Consider the following 19,522-nt stretch of genomic DNA (forward strand, 5'->3'; position numbering starts at 1 on the left):
CTCTCATTCCTGAAGTTATCTGTCGGCTTAATCCGGCTGGACTTGTTGGTTAAAATCGTCTGAGCAAGTCTTGCACAGTGACTTGAATTGAATGACCCTGCCTTGCTGCTATCTTACAGGCTCAACAAAGTATGGAGGAACACTCCAACCAAAGAATAATGACTAGCAGTCTTGTTCAACCACCAAGAATCCCCTTTTCGTTACTGGAACCTGGGTTTGAATCCAGCCCAGACTGATGGGATGAAAGTTTCCTCTCTTTTTGCTGGCTGCAGCAGTCAGTTTGGGACAGTCTCAATTCCTGGAAAGCACGGCAACGTTTTTATGATCAGTTGCGATTTGTGCTCACCTGACCTGACAAAGGTTTGACCCCTCTGCAAGTCCTAAGGTCAACCTCATTATAATATTTTGGATAAATTCCAGGCATTAGAAATGTCTGAGTCAGAGCTCTCCCATTTGGAGACAGGAAATTGCATGCTGCTGCAGCAATTAAAAGCCTGCAGCAGCTTAAAGGGTAGGCACACCGTTACCCTTTGTATTCAGGAAACTGTTTCCACTGACGAGAGGGTCGGTAACCAGAGGACACAGATTTAGGATAATTGGCAAAAGAACCAGGGGGAGAGGGGGAGAAATTTTTTTTGCGCAGCAAATTGTTACGATCTGGAATGCACTGCCTGAAAGGGTGGTGGAAGCAGATTCAATAGTAATTTTCAAAAGGGAATTGGATAGATGCTTGAAAAGGAAAAATTTGCAGGGCTGTGGGGAAAGACCAGGCGAGTGGGACTAATTGGATAGCTCTTTCAAAGAGATGGCACAGGCACGACGGGCCAAATGGCCTCCTGCTGCACTTTAAGATTCTATGGTTCTGTGCACAAAGGTGTGAGAATGCAGCTAGGCTAGCAGGACTACCGGAGGGCAGAGATTCCTGATGGGGCAGTGGAAATGCTGCTGTAGAAAATAGGACAAAGGAGGTCGTTACTCTTTGGCACCGATTGCTGCAGATGACCAAGGAGAGCTGCCCAGGGGCAATGGCAGGACATTTCCAGAGCAGCGAGTGCCAACTCTACCACCCCATGCCCAGTCAGACAGTCAAAGGAAATGTTAATGATCTTACCTAATCAATCAGAAGCAAGAGAAGTCACTAACACTTTCCAAGAATGCACTGCACAAAGCATGTCTGCCACGTCATCTCATACTGTGTTAAAGTGCTTTAATAGTTTTTCATCAAGGTCCAGGAAGCTACACCATGCTCTTGACATTCCCACTCCCTTCCTCACGTCCATTCACTCTGCACAAGCCTCGCATGGACTAAAATTGCCTGATGCACCCACCTGTCATCATTCCCATACACCTTGGTTGTACCGTATGTCATAAGAACAAAAGGTAATTTTCATGTGTTTCATTCTTTTCCTGGGTAAGGACAGCCGCCAACACCAGATAGAGGGCTGCGCCACCTGGTGGTCCAACAGTCCTCCAACTTCTCATCCATGAGAAACAGGCACAGCTAATCCTGCAGAGGTAGATGCTGCAGGTATCAGAGATGGGGAAATCGGAGGGCACTGCAAGTTGCAGGTTCACCATGAACATCCACTTATCATCCTTCTCATTCTATTGTGCACTAAGTATTAGTAAACCAAATCACAATAACCTCCTGTCACTCCTTGTGCTGTAAGTCACAGTGAATTCTGAAGATTAAGAAATCAGTGCAACCTCTCTCCCTCTTTTTCCTCCTCTAGATATTGCTAAGGAAGGACACACAAGCATCGGGACATGTGACCTCGCCAGCACTTCAGAGCATGCACCATCCCGCCCAACACCAATCAGATACATCCACCCTGTGGAGGTTAGAGTGAACCAATGAGTGTACCATGAAAGACACACACATCGCAAGTGAGCTGCTGGTGGTAAATGAAGAAGAAGATGTTGCTGGCCAGAGGGTCAGTTTGCATTGCCCCTTGGCTGAAAAACTTGGGGGTCAGGATCTCATTAAAAGAACAATGATTTCAAAGCATCAGGCATTGGTGCTGGCATTAGGGAGCAACAACAAAGAGTGTGCAGATTGCAGCTTAGATGCAGGAAATGTGTGAGAAAAACAACATTAGAGCAGAAGGACAGGTTAGGGTGTGTGGCCCAAATAAGCGCTTTTTATACAAACACATGGAATATAAGGAACAAATTGAATGAATTGTAGGCGCAAATTCAACTTAGAGGGTACGACATGGCTGCAAGATGGTCAGGACTGGAACTGAATATACCGGAAGATGATGCAGTGATTTGATCCAAGTTTTCAAGATATTAAGGGGAACCGATAGGGTAGATAGAGAGAAACTATTTCGCTGGTTGGGGAGTCTAGGATTAGGGGACATAGCCTAAAAATCATAACCAGGACTTTCAGGGGTGAAGTTAGGAAACGCTTCTACATGCAAAAGGTGGTAGAAGTTTGGAACTCTATTCCGCCAATGGCAGTTGACGCTAGCTCAATTGTTAATTTTAAATCTGATATTGATAGATTTTTGTTAACCAAAGGTATTAAGGGATATGGGGCTAAGTCGGGAGTTAGGTCACAGATCAACCATGATCTCAATGAATGGCGGAACATGCACGACAGGCTAAATGGCCTACTCCTGTTACTATCTTCCTATATTCCTATAAAAAAGCCATAGAGGCTTGGGATGCCAAACTGGAGGCAGCTGTTCCTTTCGACCTTGAAAAGACAAGGCTTCGCTGATCTCTTTGGGACCATTAGGTCTGTTTTCCTGCAGATTATGTTGGTGCCCAGTAACCATTTCTTAAAATACTGAACAGATTTTTCTTTAATTTTGGCCTGCATGTTTCAGGCATTAAATCCTAAGCATCAAGAATAACATATTTTATAAAGAAAGACTTGCATTTATATAACTCCTTTCATGGCCTCAGGACATCCCAAAGCGCTTTACAGCCAATGAAGTATTTTTGAAGTGTAGTCACTGTTGTAATGTAGAAAATACGGCAGCTAATTTGTGCACAGCAAGCTCCCAGAAACAGCAATGAGATAATGACCAGATAACCTGTTTTTGGTGATGTTGGTTGAGGGATCAATATTGGCCAGGTCACCAGGGAGAACTCCCCTGCTCTTCTTCGAACCATTAGTGGGCTTAATGACAATTGCAGGTGCTTGGGCAGCTTGGTCCTGCATCGTGCCACCAACATGAGCAGGCACCTCAAGGGGCTGGAGGAGTAGTCACATCCCACATACTGACTATCAGCTATTCCACCTTGACAGGCACATTCTCCAAACACTTCACAAGACTCACTAACACACTCCCTTCCTTCTTGCAGGAAAAATCAATGGAAATAAAAAATCGGGAGAGATGTAAAATGGGCTGCCAATTCGCTATCACCCGTTTTACACTATAGTACAAAATCAAGATCTACCCCAATGTGTTTGATTGTATATGGCACTTCATTATGTACTTGTAGCAAACAAAAGAACTTTGCCAAACATGACAACAGTGATCCTTTAAAACAAAAGTAGCATTTCCCATAATCAATCAGTACCTGAGGTAATAAAACAATATTTACTTTTACCTGTTACCTATTAGAGTGATGTAGAAGATAAGCTTTCAGTAATTAAACATACCAGACGATACAAAACACTGCATGCGTGTGCACATTTGTTTAAACGGCCCATTGATCCTGACGCTAAGGAAAGCTGGCAGACACCAGGCTGCGGACTTCAATGAAAGCAGGTGGCCCTGGTTCCTCTCGGATTTAAATCCATGCAAGTACGGAATTCACAGCGAGCCACAACCCGTGCCATAATGGAAGAAAAACAGAGAACTGCCCTCAGATGTCAAAACACAACACATTCCCAGGGCATGAAGAAGTGATTCAGAATTGTAACAATAGCAGAAAGCCTGCAGCGGTTGTTGAAAGTAATAACCTATACAATAACATTACAGTATAGTTTTGATAAGAACATTGGAGAAGGCAACCATTAAAAATACAATTTATTCTGTGTAGCTGCGGGACATGCTGGTATCTAAATGAAGCATGTCTTTCTATTAGAACCCTCAAGAAACAAACTAATAGTCTGCAAAGAAAACCATTTGTAACATTGCTGAAATTTCACATGATTCATTACCCAGAGATTTTAAATGATAACACATTCCCTCAGAAAAGTTCCTGATAGATTTTCATACCGAGTGTGCTTATTTGACTTAACAACACGAATTGATATAAAAAAAATTTTTTTGCTGACAGCGCAAATAAAGTAAGCACCATGCAATTCCACAAGGTTTTGTCGTCTTCTCACAGGAAATGTATTTATGCATTCAGGGAGCGGCATTATACTTTTTTTCTACCATACTCCCGAGACCGCTGATATTCAGCATTCGGTGGGTAAAAGCCGGGGATTTGCTTGCAAACGAGAATACTACACTTGGATATTCTTCTGAAATGACTTTGTTCATTATTTTAGAGCAGGCATTAACCCACTTAATGCAAACAAGTTAATGCCCCCGGCTCAGTTAACAAATCAAGACTGATTTCAGACAAACGTGTGTTAAGCTGTTACAAGTTTTGGGGCTTGTGGAGATATCTCTCAGGTACAGTGATGCTGGTCGTTTCCACGAGTGGTCCATTTGTCTTATGTTCATGAGTGCACCCTTGCTGCTCAATATCTAATTATTACATAGAATGATATAGAACTTACAGCATAGAAACAGACCATTCCGCCCAACTGGTCTGTGCTGGTGTTTATGTTCCACATAAGCTTCCTCCCACCCTACTTCATGTAACCCTATTTGCATATCCTTCTATTCCTAGGATACCCCCAGGATATGCTAGTTTGTATCTAATTATATACTAGCATATCCTGGGGGTATCTGGATATCACGATTTTTGCACACGTGCTTTTCAAAGGTGGACTGAGAAACATTGAGTGAGACAAGGCCAGATAGAAATTGTTAAACTGCTTTATTTAATAGAAAGCACGTGAGCAAACAGTAACAGTTTATAATTAAAGCTTGTCCAACTTCACTTCTCTCCGCTAAAGTGAGAACAAAAATTAAACCATATGCCTGTCCATTTTCTGGGCTGACTTATTTACTTTTGGAATTACCTTTCTTTCTAGACAGCTTCTAACTGCAAAGTCTGACCTCTTGCTCTTCCAGATCTAGAATCATAGAATTATAGAATCATAGAATGGTTACATCACAGAAGGAGGCCATTCGGCCCATCGAGCCCGTGCTGGCTCTTTGTAAGAGCAATCCAGCTAGTTCCAGTCCCCTGCTCTTTTCCCGTAGCCCTGCAATTTTTTTCCCTTCAAGTATTTATCCAATTTCTTTTCGAAAGCCACGACTGAATCTGCTTCCGCCACCCTTTCAGGCAGTACATTCCAGATCGTAACAACTCGCTGCGTTAAAAAAGTTTTTCCCCATGTTGCCTTTGGTTCTTTTGCCAATCATCTTAAATCTGTGTCCTCTGGTTCTTGACCCTTCCATCAATGGGAACAGTTTCTCTTTATTTACTTTATCTAAACCCTTCACGATTTTGAACATTTCTATCAAATCTCCCCTTTACCTTCTCTGTTCTAAGGAGAACAACGCCAGCTTCTCCAGTCTATCTACGTAACTGAAGTCCCTCATCAATGGAACCATTCTAGTAAATCTTTTCTGCACCCTCTCTAAGGCCTTTACATCCTTCCTCTAGGTCAAGCACCGTCTCCCATGGTCCTTTTTCAAAACCTGACTGCCCCCAAACATGGGCATTTCCCTTTTTGTTAACTGTGAAGCAGAGAGGTGGCGTCTTTGAGACTTTCCCTGTTCAGGGATTCACCAACAGCTATCCCCTCTCTAAAGAGTACATTCTCAGCTGATACCTCCTGCTATGCCCACATGTATAGAATTGTCCTCACCACAATTGGTGTGAATATTTGTTGGTCATCTGAGATGAGGTAATGAATTTCTTAACGTCTCCAGACCTCTCCAATGCCTGGCTCATACACACCTCAAGCTTCCCCCCGTCTCAGTGTTGTAACCTGTAGCTTTTAAAAATCTGTGCAAGTTCACAAAACTGGAGCATTTAAAAAACAGAACTCAATCTCAAACCTTTTCCGTTAAGGAAAAAAAAAAAATCTCAAAGTATGACATAACCCTCATTAACTATTCATAGAGTCAAAGGTGTTACTGTATAATTTCAGGCCATTGAGGTTAAAAGTCCTGGGCAGTAGAGCAAAACGGGCGCTATCGAATCGGCCACCCGCTATACTCTCCGACTGATATCCAGCTCCATTGACTTTAATAGAACTGAGTATCAATGCAGTCGATGCAATACCACCTGTTTACCGTTACCGCCCAAAGACGATTTTCTACCCCATCGTCTTTTAACTTGTAGGAAGTGGACTTGAATCCAACTCAGACTGATAGGATGAACGACTTTTTTCTCTGCCAGTTGTTGGAATCCGAAGGGAAATGAGTTTGGACTGTCACAATACAGTCCCTCATTGTTGTGAGTCTAGATATGAAACTTTCCATTATAATGCACAATGGAACTGTACTGGCAGTCTCACTCAGAAAAGACGGTAGATGTGGCAAATGGAAAAGCAGAGCAGGCCAAGTTCGATCAGATCAAAATAATAGAGGGAGGCAAAGGTGCAGGTGTTGCTCATTCATTTCTCCATGTTCAATGAATCCCAGCACCCTCCTCCCGGGTGCATTGGGTAACATCAATGACTATTATGATTTTCACAAGTGGAGATGCTTAAATGGTGCCTGGAATTCTTTCAAGGGTAGTTTACTGAAGCAAAGACACTGGGGTCAAAACTTTCCCTGATGTTACTTTTATCAATAAAATTCGTTGTGAGTACCAAGCATGGAGCTTCCTGTTTTGTACTCATGCCAACATTTTCGGTGAAATTACTAACAGAAGGAATCACATGGTATGCTTGCAAGTGGGCTTGAGCACTGAAGTCAAATCACCTAGAACACTCCCCGTTCAAGCACTTTACCCAATCTGGCTGCAAACAGATTTTTTTTCTGAGCCTGAGACCATAAAATTAAAACTGGATTTACTGCCAAGCTTCACAAGTGTAAGGGACTAACTGTAGTGTGCTGCTTATTGAATAGACTCCACAGACCAACATAATGATATTTTACATGGCAGATAAATCTCCAGCAGTAAAAGGCCTGTAAAAGGTTTGCCGAAGTTTTTATGTACAATAATGAAATGGATCTGTTTCAACAAAAAAAACCGTCCTACAAATCTGCTGTCATTGAATTTGTTTACTAGTGCAACAACTGACATTTATAGAGTACCTTTGATATATAAAAAAAACCCAAGGCGCTTCACAAATAGGTATAAGGAAAATTGTGGTTGAGTCAGGAACAGAAAGATTAGGAGGGATGATGCGAAATAATTGACAAAAAGATTTGCATTTATATAGCGCCTTTCACAACCGCAGGACATCCCAAAGTGCTTTATAGCCAATTAAGTACTTTTGAAGTGTAATCACTGCTGTGATTTAGGAAATGCGGCCGCCAAATTGTGCACAGCAAGGCCCCACAAGCAGCAATTAAATAAATGACCAAATCATCTGTTTTAGATGGTTGAGGGATAAGTGTTGGCCAGGACACCGGGGAGAACTCCTCTGCTCCCTATTTGAATCGTGCCGCGAGATCATTTACGTCTACCTGAGTGGGCAGACGGGGCCTCAGTTTACCAGCTCATCCGAAAGATGGCACCTCCAACAGTGCAGCACTCCATCAGTACTGCACTGAAGTGTCAGCCTTGATAAAAATATTGTTTTGAAGAGATGGGTTTTGAGAAGGTTTTTAAAGGAGAAACAAGACAGGGAGAGGCTAAGGGTTTTAGGGAGGAAATTCCAGAACATGAGAACAAAGCAGCAGATGGTTCTGCCATCAATGGTGGATGAAAGGAGGTGGGATGTACAAAAGGCTGGAATCAGAGGAATGAAGTGTTGGGAGAGATATATAGCTGGAGGAGATTACAGAGATAGGGCAGGGTAAAACCATGGAAGAAGTTAGAGATGAGGACAAAGATTTTAAATTTAATGTGTTGGGGGATAAAAGCTAATGTAGCGCAACATGAACCTGCTACACGTAACCCCACCAGCGGGAAAAAAAAGTTATCTGTTTTTAATACAACTGGTCATTCTCTCTCTTTCTCTTCCTTTCGGATGCTTCTCTCTCTCTCTCCCTCTCTGTCTTTGGTTCTGGCCGTTTGTATATTCAGTAGTCTGGTATCTAAGGTTTCTCTGTCTGAACACTATTCAATTCATTTGATGGCCTTGATAACGGGCAGTTGGAAAGATTATCTGTAATCACCAGGCATTGTTCTATGACTGTATATGCGGTAATTTTCAAGGAATCCGACACTCAACTGATGAAGGAGAAAGCCTCCAAAAGCTTGTGATTTTCAAATAAAACTGTTGGACTATAACCTGGTGTTGTAAGATTCCTTACATTTGTACACCCCCGTCCATCACCGGCATCTCCACATCATTCCCTTGATTGACAGAGAGAGAGAGAAAGAAAGCAGAAGTGGAAAGAGAAATGAAGGAGGAGAAGGAGAAAGAAACAGAAGTGGATGAGAAGAGGAAGAAAGACGAAACAGATAAAGAATATTCTCCCTGCTAGGGTTCTGGAGGAGCAAGAGGCACACATATCTAGAGACCCTACCCAGGGGGAAATTGAAAGATACCATGATCTGGGGTTTAGATAGATAGAGAAAGAGAGAGAGAGAGAGAATGAATGAAATTGGTCTTCACCAGTAGCATTAAAAGGGTTTATAGCGGATCGGCAGCTTGGTTTACACCGATTCGCTATGAGCCTGTTTCAAGATACTGGTAAAGATCAATTTCATCCCCAGAGAGAAAGAAAAGAGAGACAGAGAGAAAAAGAGACAAATAGAATCTGTTGTGAGGGAAGACCCTATTGAAGACGGGGAAAAGGGAAGCCCTGTTGATGTAAGGGGGAGGAGAAAGAGGAAGAGAGAGAGAAAGAGAAATATCAAAGGATGGAAGAGGGAGGGAGAGAAATCCTTTTGTAAGAGTGAGGAGCCTATCAGGCTCTGCTGAGGGTGAAAGGGTTGTTGCTTTCAGTTCTTAGCAGGCCCGTGTTATAAGAGGGTCTGTTGTTAGACTCATCACAAGCAATGTCATGGGAGATCCAATTGTAACACCATTAATCACCATCCATCACCATCCATCACCATCCCTGGGTATGGCCTGTCCCACCGACAGGACAAACCGACCAGAGGTGGTGGTACAGTGATATACAGTCAGGAGGGAGTGGCCCTGGGAGTCCTCAACATCTGGACCCCATGAAAACTTATGGCATCAGGTCAAACATGGGCAAGGAAACCTCCTGCTGATTACCACCTACCGTCCTCCCTCAGCTGATGGATCATTCCTCCCCCATGTTGAACACCACTTGGAGGAAGCACTGAGGGTAGCAAGGGCACAGAATGTACTCTGGGTAGGGGACTTCAATGTCCATCACCAAGAGTGGCTCGGTAGCACCACTACTGACCGAGCTGGCCGAGTCCTGAAGGACATAGCTGCTAGACTGGGCCTGCAGCAGGTGGTGAGTAAACCAACACGAGGGAAAAGCTTACTTGACCTCGTCCTCACCAATCTACCTGTCGCAAATGCATCTGTCCATGACAGTATTGGTAGGCGTGACCACTGCAGTGTCCTCATGGAGACGAAGTCCCGTCTTCGCACTGAGGACGCCATCCAACGTGTTGTGTGGCACTACCACCGTGCTAAATGGGATAGATTCAGAACAGATCCAGCAGCTCAAAACTGGACATCCATGAGGCACTGTGGGCCATCAGCAGCAGCAGAATTGTATTCCAGCAAAATCTGTAACCTCATGACCCGGCATATTCCTCACTTTACCATTACCAACAAGCCAGGGGATCAATCCCGGTTCAATGAGGAGTGTAGAAGAGCATACCAGGAGCAGCACCAGGCATACCTAAAAATGAGGTGCCAACCTGGTGAAGCTACAACTCAGGACTACATGCATGCTAAACAGCGGAAGCAACATTCTATAGACAGAGCTAAGCAATTCCACAACCAACAGATCAGATCAAAGCTCTGTAGTCCTGCCACATCCAGTCATGAATGGTGGTGGACAATTAAACAACTAACGGGAGGAGGAGGCTCTGTAAACATCCCCATCCTCAATGATGGGCGGAGTCCAGCACGTGAGTGCAAAAATCAAGGCTGAAGAGTTTGCAACCATCTTCAGCCAGAAGTGCCGAGTGGATGATCCATCTCAGCCTCCTCCCGATATCCCCATCATCACAGAAGCCAGTCTTCAGCCAATTCGATTCACTCCACGTGATATCAAGAAACGGCTGAGTGCACTGGATACAGCAAAGGCTATGGGCCCCGACAACATCCCGGCTGTAGTGCTGAAGACTTGTGCTCCAGAACTAGCTGCGCCTCTAGCCAAGCTGTTCCATTACAGCTACAGCACTGGCATTTACCCTACAATGTGGAAAATTGCCCAGGTATGTCCTGTCCACAAAACGCAGGACAAATCCAATCCAGTTAATTACCGCCCCATCAGTCTACTCTCAATCATCAGCAAAGTGATGGGAGTTGTCGTCGACAGTGCTATCAAGCGGCAATTACTCACCAATAACCTGCTCACCGATGCTCAGTTTGGGTTCCGCCAGGACCACTCGGCTCCAGACTTCATTACAGCCTTGGTCCAAACATGGACAAAAGAGCTGAATTCCAGAGGTGAGGTGAGAGTGACTGCCCTTAACATCAAGGCAGCATTTGACCAAGTGTGGCACCAAGGAGCCCTCGTAAAATTGAAGTAAATCGGAATCAGGGGGAAAACTCTCCAGTGGCTGGAGTCATACCTAGCACAAAGGAAGATGGTCGTGGTTGTTGGAGGCCAATCTTCTCAGCCCCAGGACATTGCTGCAGGAGTTGCTCAGGGCAGTGTTCTAGGCCCAACCATCTTCAGCTGCTTCATCAATGACCTTCCCTCCATCATAAGGCCAGAAATGGGGATGTTCGCTGATGATTGCACAATGTTCAGTTCCATTCGCAATCCCTCAAATAATGAAGCAGTCGAAGCCCGCACGCAGCAAGACCTGGACAACATCCAGACTTGGGCTGATAAGTGGCAAGTAACATTCGCGCCAGACAAGTGCCAGGCAATGACAATCTCCAACAAGAGAGTCTAACCACCTCCCTTTGACATTCAACGGCATTACCATCACCGAATCCCCCACCATCAACATCCTGGGAGTCACCATTGACCAGAAACTTAACTGGACCAGCCATATAAATACTGTGGCTACAAGAGCAGGTCAGAGGCTGGGTATTCTGTGGCGAGTGACTCACCTCCTGACTCCCCAAAGCCTTTCACCATCTACAAGGCACAAGTCAGGTGTGTGATGGAACACTCTCCACTTGCCTGGATGAGTGCAGCTCCAACAACACTCAAGAAGCTTGACACCATCCAGGACAAAGCAGCCCGCTTGATTGGCACCCCATCCACCACCCTAAACATTCACTCCCTTCACCATCGGCGCACAGTGGCTGCAGTGTGTACCATCCACAGGATGCACTGCAGCAACTCGCCAAGGCTTCTTCGACAGCACCTCCCAAACCTGCGACCTCTACCACCTAGAAGGACAAGAGCAGCAGGTACATGGGAACAACAGCACCTGCACATTCCCCTCCAAGTCACACACCATCCCGACTTGGAAATATATTGCCGTTCCTTCATCATCGCTGGGTCAAAATCCTGGAACTCCCTTCCTAACAGCACTGTGGGAGAACCTTCACCACACGGACTGCAGCGGTTCAAGAAGGCAGCTCACCACCACCTTCTCAAGGGCAATTAGGGATGGGCAATAAATGCCGGCCTTGCCTGCGATGCCCTCATCCCATGAACGAATAAAAAAAAAAGCCAACATACAGAAAGGAGCTAAAGAATCTTAAAGTTATCCCTAATTCTTTGTTTGATTGGTAAAAGGAACATTGATGTTTACATCCTGTAAAAGTTTGTTTTAAGGAGCTCCTTACATTCAGGGCAGAGTTCCAGCAAATTGGAACATCTCCACAGTGTTCTCTGCAGTGCTGGAAAGCAGGTTCGATTCCCCCCAATTCTGTGGCATTTGCAATCTCCACAACACTGTGGTGGGGAGGTACCTCCTGAGCAGGAGTGGGAAAACCAAAGGGAGAGAGCTCTGGACCATTCCAGTGGAATGGTACTGGCAGAGGCCTGGCAGCAGGTTCCCTACCAGCCTGGCTCAACCAGAGAACTGGGGAGCAAAAAGTGGAGCTTCATACCCTCCAAAAAAAGCTTTCCTGTGTTCACAATGATGATTCATTCGCACTAAAGGAAGCGTTTAAATCTCACAAGCATCAAACTAGATCACAGCAAAGCTGCAGTGAGGGAGAAAAGTTTGGAAATCACTAAATCATTATAAATTCTGTAATGTCATCTGCAAAATTACTTAATGCTGAAATGATTTCAAATAGATTTAGAAAAGTCTACAGAAACAGAGAGATTTTCTTAATTCAATCTACTCAAGAAAATAAGATGAAACGTTTTACTCAATGACCACGGGCATTAATTTCACAATCTGAGCTAAGTTTACTTCACGTGCCTGACAGTAATACAAAGGATATCACTCAGGCTGGCATGCATCACAGACAGGATAATACACAGGCTGGAGTGAATCACAGAAAGGATAATACATGGGCTGGAGTGTATCACAGATGCACAAAGGTCTAGAAATAAAGTTGGGGAACAATAGGCACTTAGAATGGATGGAAAAGATGTTGTAGCCTTGACGGAAAATTGGCTTCAGCCAAGATGAGACTAGGAACTAAATATAGGCGATTGAGCAGGAAAAAAAGGAAAAGGGTGACCTTATAATTAAATACATGATTAAAGCCATGAAAAGGAGAGTTTTTATTGATGATAGTGTATAAACAATCGGTCTGTGTAGTGTTAAGAAACTGTAAGGGATCTGTTACCATATTTACTGCCTTTAAACCAAGCCCTCTCCTGTCCTCTCCGGTGGACCTAAAAGGTCCTTTGGCACTTTTCAAAGAAGAGCAGAAGATTCACTGTGTCCTGGCCAACATTTATCTCTCAACCAACACCAATGAAAGAGATTAGCTGGTCATTTATCTCACTGCGGTTTGTGGGACCTTGTGCATAAATTGACTGTTTAATTTCCCTACAGTGCAACAGTGTCTCCACTTCAAAAGCTTCATTGGCTGTGAAGCACTTTGGGACGTCCTGAGATCATGAAAGATGCTATATAAATGTAAGTTCTTTCTGTCTTTCTATATTGGAAGAATATTATAAACTATTGAATAGTGTGAAAGAAATGGGATTTGTAGGTACTTTAAAATGGCCTGCAGTGGTAACAACGTTATTATTATGGGGCATTTTAACAACCCAAAGGTAAACTGGGATAAGATAGAAGTTTGAGATCGAAATTTGGAGGGGTTCTTAGAACGTATCCAGGGCAGCTTCCTCAATCATCTTAATCGTCTTCCAACCAGGAAGGATGCAACCCTGGATTTAATTGTGGGTAACAAAGCAGGACAAGTAAGCGATGTAAATGTCAGAGAACACTTGGAAAATAGTGGCCATAACCTAATTGCATTCACATTGAAAATAGATTTTAAAAAAGAGAAATTTGAGATAAAGGTTGGACTGGAAATGAGCTAATTCCAGTGCATGAAAAGAGATCTGGCCCTTGATTAATTGATTGAGAAACAAAACAGATGAAAGAGTGACCCAGCATCAAGAGATATTTAAATGTCAGATAGATACAGTGTAGGTTAAATACATTTTGACTAGGAATAAAGGGGGGCACACCAAAGCCAGAAGTTCTACAGATACAAATATAGGTTTTGGCAAAAATTAGATTTTACAAAACAGACATGTGAAAAATATAGGGGGCTAATACAAAGAAAATTATGAAAGGTATAAAGAGCAAGCAAAGAGATACTAGGAGGGCCAAGAGGGAACACGAAAGAAGACTGGAAATAACAAGGGCTTTTACAAGCATATAAGAAATAAAAGGGCAATCAAAGAAGGGGTAGGAGCTCTTAAAGGTGAAGGGGCCAACTTGTACTTGAGTGTGAGGGAATGACTGATAATGCTTGATATTTTTCTTTAGTTTTTAATGATGAAGCCGAAAGTCAGACTGTAGGAGTACTTGAAAAGGATGTGGAAGAGTCACAACTAGCGATAAGAAAATGATTGGGACTAAAAATAGAAAAGTCATTAGGCCCAGATAGGATGCAGCACGGAACAATGAAGGAGGTTGGGGAAGAGATGGCAGAGGCACTAATGGCCATTTTCCAAAAATCTTTGGAAACAGAGGTTGAACCAAAGATCTGGAGGGTGGTAAATGTTACACTCCTGTTCAAGGGAGGGGGAAGGAAGATTCCAGGAGTTACACCAATTAGTTTTACCTCAATTGTGGGTAAACATCTGGAGTGACAGGATGAAATTAGTGAACATGAGCTAATCAGGGCTGGCAACATGGGATTCGTAAATGGCAGGTCATGCTTGACAAATTTAATTGGATTTTTTAATGATATCACAATAATCAAGGGAATCAGGTGGATGCTTTATAATATGGATTTTTAGAAAGCATTTGCTAGAGTGAAACATAAGAACTTTCTGATAAAATTTAAGAAACATGGTATAAAGGGAAATGTAGCCACACAGGCAGAGGGAAGGCAACAGGAGAGAAAGCAAAGAGTAGGGGTAAATAACTGTTTTTGGATTTGCAGTGCGGTGCCCCAGGGATCAGTGCTCAGATCTCTTTTGTTTTCCATTCATATACATGACTTGGACATAAGCACATGAGGAATAATATCGAAGTTTGATGATGATACCAAATACTTGACGAACTATGAGGAAGATTGCAACAGATTGCAGAAAGGCCTGTTTGGTTAGTCAAGTGGGCAGATAGGAAACACAGTTCAATGCAGAGAACTGTAAAGTAGTACATTTTGAGAAAAAGGATAGTGAAAAGTAATATATCCCAAATGGTAAGATGATTATAGTGGAGGAAGAGGGAGATCTAGGGGATCTTTAAAGGAGGGAATGCAGGTAGAAAAAAAATTAAAAAGGCTAATGGGATTCTGTGTTTTATGTTTAGGGCGTGGAGTACAAAAGTGAGGGAGTGATTAGGCCACAGTTGGAGCCATGCTTGCAGTTCCAGGCATTCTATTATAGGAAGGATATTCGAATTGTGGAAAAGATACATCAATGAAAAAAACCTGAATTTTTCAACCCTTTCTTCATAACTGTAACCCCTTGTTCCTGCAGTAAAGAAGTTGTAGGTATGGTTTGAAAAACTAGAGCTTGTTTCAGTAGAACAGAAAGGGTTAAAGGGGGAATCTAACCGAGGTTTTCAAAGGGCAACCGGTGAAAGATTGTTTCCACTCACTGGCAAACAGTCATAGACTCAGGACTTTCACTCAAAGAACAAAGGAAGGAGTTAGAAGAAGCTGGAGAAGCTCAGCAAGTCAGGCAGCCGTCAGACGAAAGGTCTTCGACCTGAAACGTTAACTCTGTTTCTTTCTCCACAGATGCTGCCTGACTTGCTGAGCTTCTCCAGCATTTTCTGTTTTTATTTCAGATTTCTAGCATCAGCAGTATTTTGCTTTTGAAGATGTCAGAAGAAATGTTTTCACACGGGGGTTATTAGAACAGAGAGCCAACAGAGAACTTATGGGTTGAATTGAGAAATAGGAAAGGATCTAAGACAATAGTGGGAGTTGTGTATAGGACTCCTGGCAGTAGCTCTGAAGTGCTAGATTGTATAAATGCAGAGATTAGACAAGCGTGTAACAAAGGCATAGTGGTCTTAATGGGGGACTTTAACCTTCACATAGATTGGGGAAAGCAGACTAGCAATTGTCAGAAAGGTAGTGAATTTCTTGAGTGTGTCCGGGATAGTTTTCTACAGCAGTATGTCCTAGAGGCAACAAGGGGGCAAGCCATACTAGATTTAGTAATGAGTAATGAACCAGATTTAGTTAACAGCTTAACTGTGCGTGAACATCTATCCAATAGCGATCATAACATGATAGAGTTCAATGTAGTGTTTGAAAGGGAAAAAAGTGAATCAGCTGCTAAGATTCTAGACTTGGGTAAGGCCGACTTCAATGGGATGAGATAGAGACTGTCCACAGTAAACTGGGCAAATCTGTTAATGGGTAAAACAACTGATGATCAGTGGGAAATGTTTAAAGAAACATTTAACGAGATACAGAATCGGTTTATACACCTGAGGGGCAAGAACTCTATTTGCCAAAAAAAACAGCCATGGACAGTATAAGACATAAGGAAAGGGCATACAAAAAGGCAAAAAATGGCACAGATCCTGGCGAATGGGAAAGATACAAAGATCAACAAAGGGTCACAAAACAGATAGTAAGAGCTACAAAATGAGTGTACGAAAAGAAACTTGCAAGGGATATCAAAACCAATATGAAGAACTTTTACAGTTATATTAGGAAAAAGAGGGTGGTCAGTAGCAGTGTTGGCCCCTTAAAAACTGAAAGCGGGGATATTGTCATTGACAATGGGGAAATGGCGGACATGTTGAATAATTACTTTGCGTCAGTATTTACAGTAGAAAAAGAGGATAGTATGCCGGAAATCCCAAGAAAACTAATATTGAATCGGGGACAGGGACTCGATAAAATTAACATAAGTAAAGCAACAGTAATGAAGAAAATAATAGCACTGAAGAGTGACAAATCCCCAGGACCAAATGGTTTCCATCCCAGGGTTTTAAAGGAAGTAGGTGAGCAGACTGCAGATGCCCTAAGTATAATCTTTCAAAGTTCTCTAGATTCAGGAACTGTCCCTCTAGATTGGAAAATTGCACATGTCACTCCACTTTTTAAGAAAGGAGAGAGAGGGAAACCGAGGAATTATAGACCAGTTAGCCTAACATCTGTTGTGGGGAAATTGCTGGAGTCTAAAATTAAGGATAGGGTGACTGAACACCGAGAATTTTCAGTTAATCAGGGAGAGCCAGCATAGATTTGTGAAAGGTAGGTCGTGCCTGACAAACCTGATTGAATTTTTTGAAGAGGTGACTAAAGTAGTGGACAGGGGAATGTCAATGGATGTTATTTATATGGACTTCCAGAAGGCATTTGATAAGGTCCCACATAAGAGACTGTTAGCTAAATTAGAAGGCCATGGAATCAAGGGAAAAGTACAGACTTGGTTAGGAAATTGGCTGAGTGAAAGGCGACAGAGAGTAGGGATAATGGGTAGATACTCACATTGGCAGGATGTGACTAGTGGAGTCCCGCAGGGATCTGTCTTGGGGCCTCAATTATTCACAATATTTATTAACGACTTAGATGAAGGCATAGAAAGTCTCATATCTAAGTTTGCCGATGACACAAAGATTGGTGGCATTGTTAGCAGTGTTAATGAAAACATAAAATTACAAAGGAATGTTGATAGATTAGGTGAATGGGCAAAACTGTGGCAGATGGAATTCAATGTAGACAAATGTGAGGTCATCCACTTTGGATCAAAAAAGGATAGAACAGGGTACTTTCTAAATGGTAAAAAGTTAAAAACAGTGGATGTCCAAAGGGACTTCGGGGTTCAGGTTCATAGATCATTGAAGTGTCATGAACAGGTGCAGAAAATAATCAATAAGGCTAATGGAATGCTGGCCTTTATATCTAGAGGACTGGAGTACAAGGGGGCAGAAGTTATGCTGCAGCTATACAAAACCCTGGTTAGACCGCACCTGGAGTACTGTGAGCAGTTCTGGACACCGCACCTTCGGAAGGACATATTGGCCTTGGAGGGAGTGCAGTGTAGGTTTACTAGAATGATACCCGGACTTCAAGGATTGAGTTACGAAGAGAGATTACACAAATTGGGGTTGTATTCTCTGGAGTTTAGAAGGTTATGGGGTGATCTGATCGAAGTTTATAAGATATTAAGGGGAACGGAAAGGGTGGATAGAGAGAAACTATTTCCGCTGGTTGGGGATTTTAGGAGTAGGGGGCACAGTCTAAAAATTAGAGCCAGACCTTTTAGGAGTGAGATTAGAAAACATTTCTACACACAAAGGGTGGTAGAAGTTTGGAACTCTCTTCCGCAAACGGCAATTAATACTAGCTCAATTGCTAAATTTAAATCTGAGATGGATAGCTTTTTGGCAACCAAAGGTATTAAGGGATATGGGCCAAAGGCAGGTATATGGAGCTAGATCACAGATCAGCCATGATCTTATCAAATGGCAAAGCAGGCACGAGGGGCTGAATGGCCTACTCCTGTTCTTATGTTCCTATGGAATGTTTTACCACAAATGGCTATTGAAGCAGAGACTGTAGCATCATTTAAAAGAAAATGAGATAAGTACGTGAAAAGGAGGAATATAAAAGGATACAGGAATTGGGGTCAGCTCCATTTCAAGAATTAGCACTGGTACAGGCATGATGGGCAGGCTCACTCCCTTCTATGCTGTAAATTCTATGATTCTATGATCTACAGAAGTATTTATAATAATAGTTCTGTCCATTGGATCTCTTTACCTTACAGGTCCCACTTTGTTAAATAGTCTAAATTACACCGATGTATATGTCACTTCCCTATATTTAAAATACAAAGCAATATATAAAGATGTGACCTTTGGTCCAAATTTTGCAGCTGGTGCAGATCGAACAACTCCTAATATTTATTCCTCGGCAAGAACTAAGAACAAAAACATTTAGCAATAGAAAGTGGGCATTAGGCCCAACAAACCCATACTTTTAACTCCACTTCCAAGTCACACACCATCCCGACTTGGAAATATATTGCCGTTCCTTCATTGTCGCTGGGTCAAAATCGTGGAACTCCCTTCCTAACAGCACTGTGGGAGAACCTTCACCACACGGACTGCAGCGGTTCAAGAAGACGGCTCACCACCACCTTCTCAAGGGCAATTAGGGATGGGCAATAAATGCTGGCCTCGCCAGCGACGCCCACATCCCATGAACGAATAAAAAAATAACCTACCCACCTTCTCGCCTTATCCCTCAATCCATTCTTTCTTCAGAAACATATCTAGTTGCCTCTTGATCCCAACACAATGGCTTCTCCCAGTAATTTATTCCCTAATGTTATTACTTCTTAAATATGAAAACTCCCATTTGACTTACCTTGTTACTCCTAACTTCCTAATTTTTAATGTGTGTCCCCAGTTATTTAAATCACTCCCCATAGTGGACAATTTACTTCGTTCAGTTTTGTCAATTTGCTTCATAATCTTGAATGAGGTCATCACAAAGGTTCCTGCTTTTAAAAAAAAATCTTGAATTTCCCTAATCGTTTAAATGAATAATAATCAGGAACATCAATATTGCTTGCCTCCGTGCCATCTCAAAAGAAAGAAAGAACTTGCATTTCTATCACGTCCTTCACAACCCCAGGACATCCTAACATGTTTTACAGCCAATGAGGTACTTTTTGAAGTGTAGTCACTC

This window comes from Heptranchias perlo, chromosome 26, assembly GCF_035084215.1.
Source record: "Heptranchias perlo isolate sHepPer1 chromosome 26, sHepPer1.hap1, whole genome shotgun sequence".
Lineage (NCBI taxonomy): Eukaryota > Metazoa > Chordata > Chondrichthyes > Hexanchiformes > Hexanchidae > Heptranchias > Heptranchias perlo.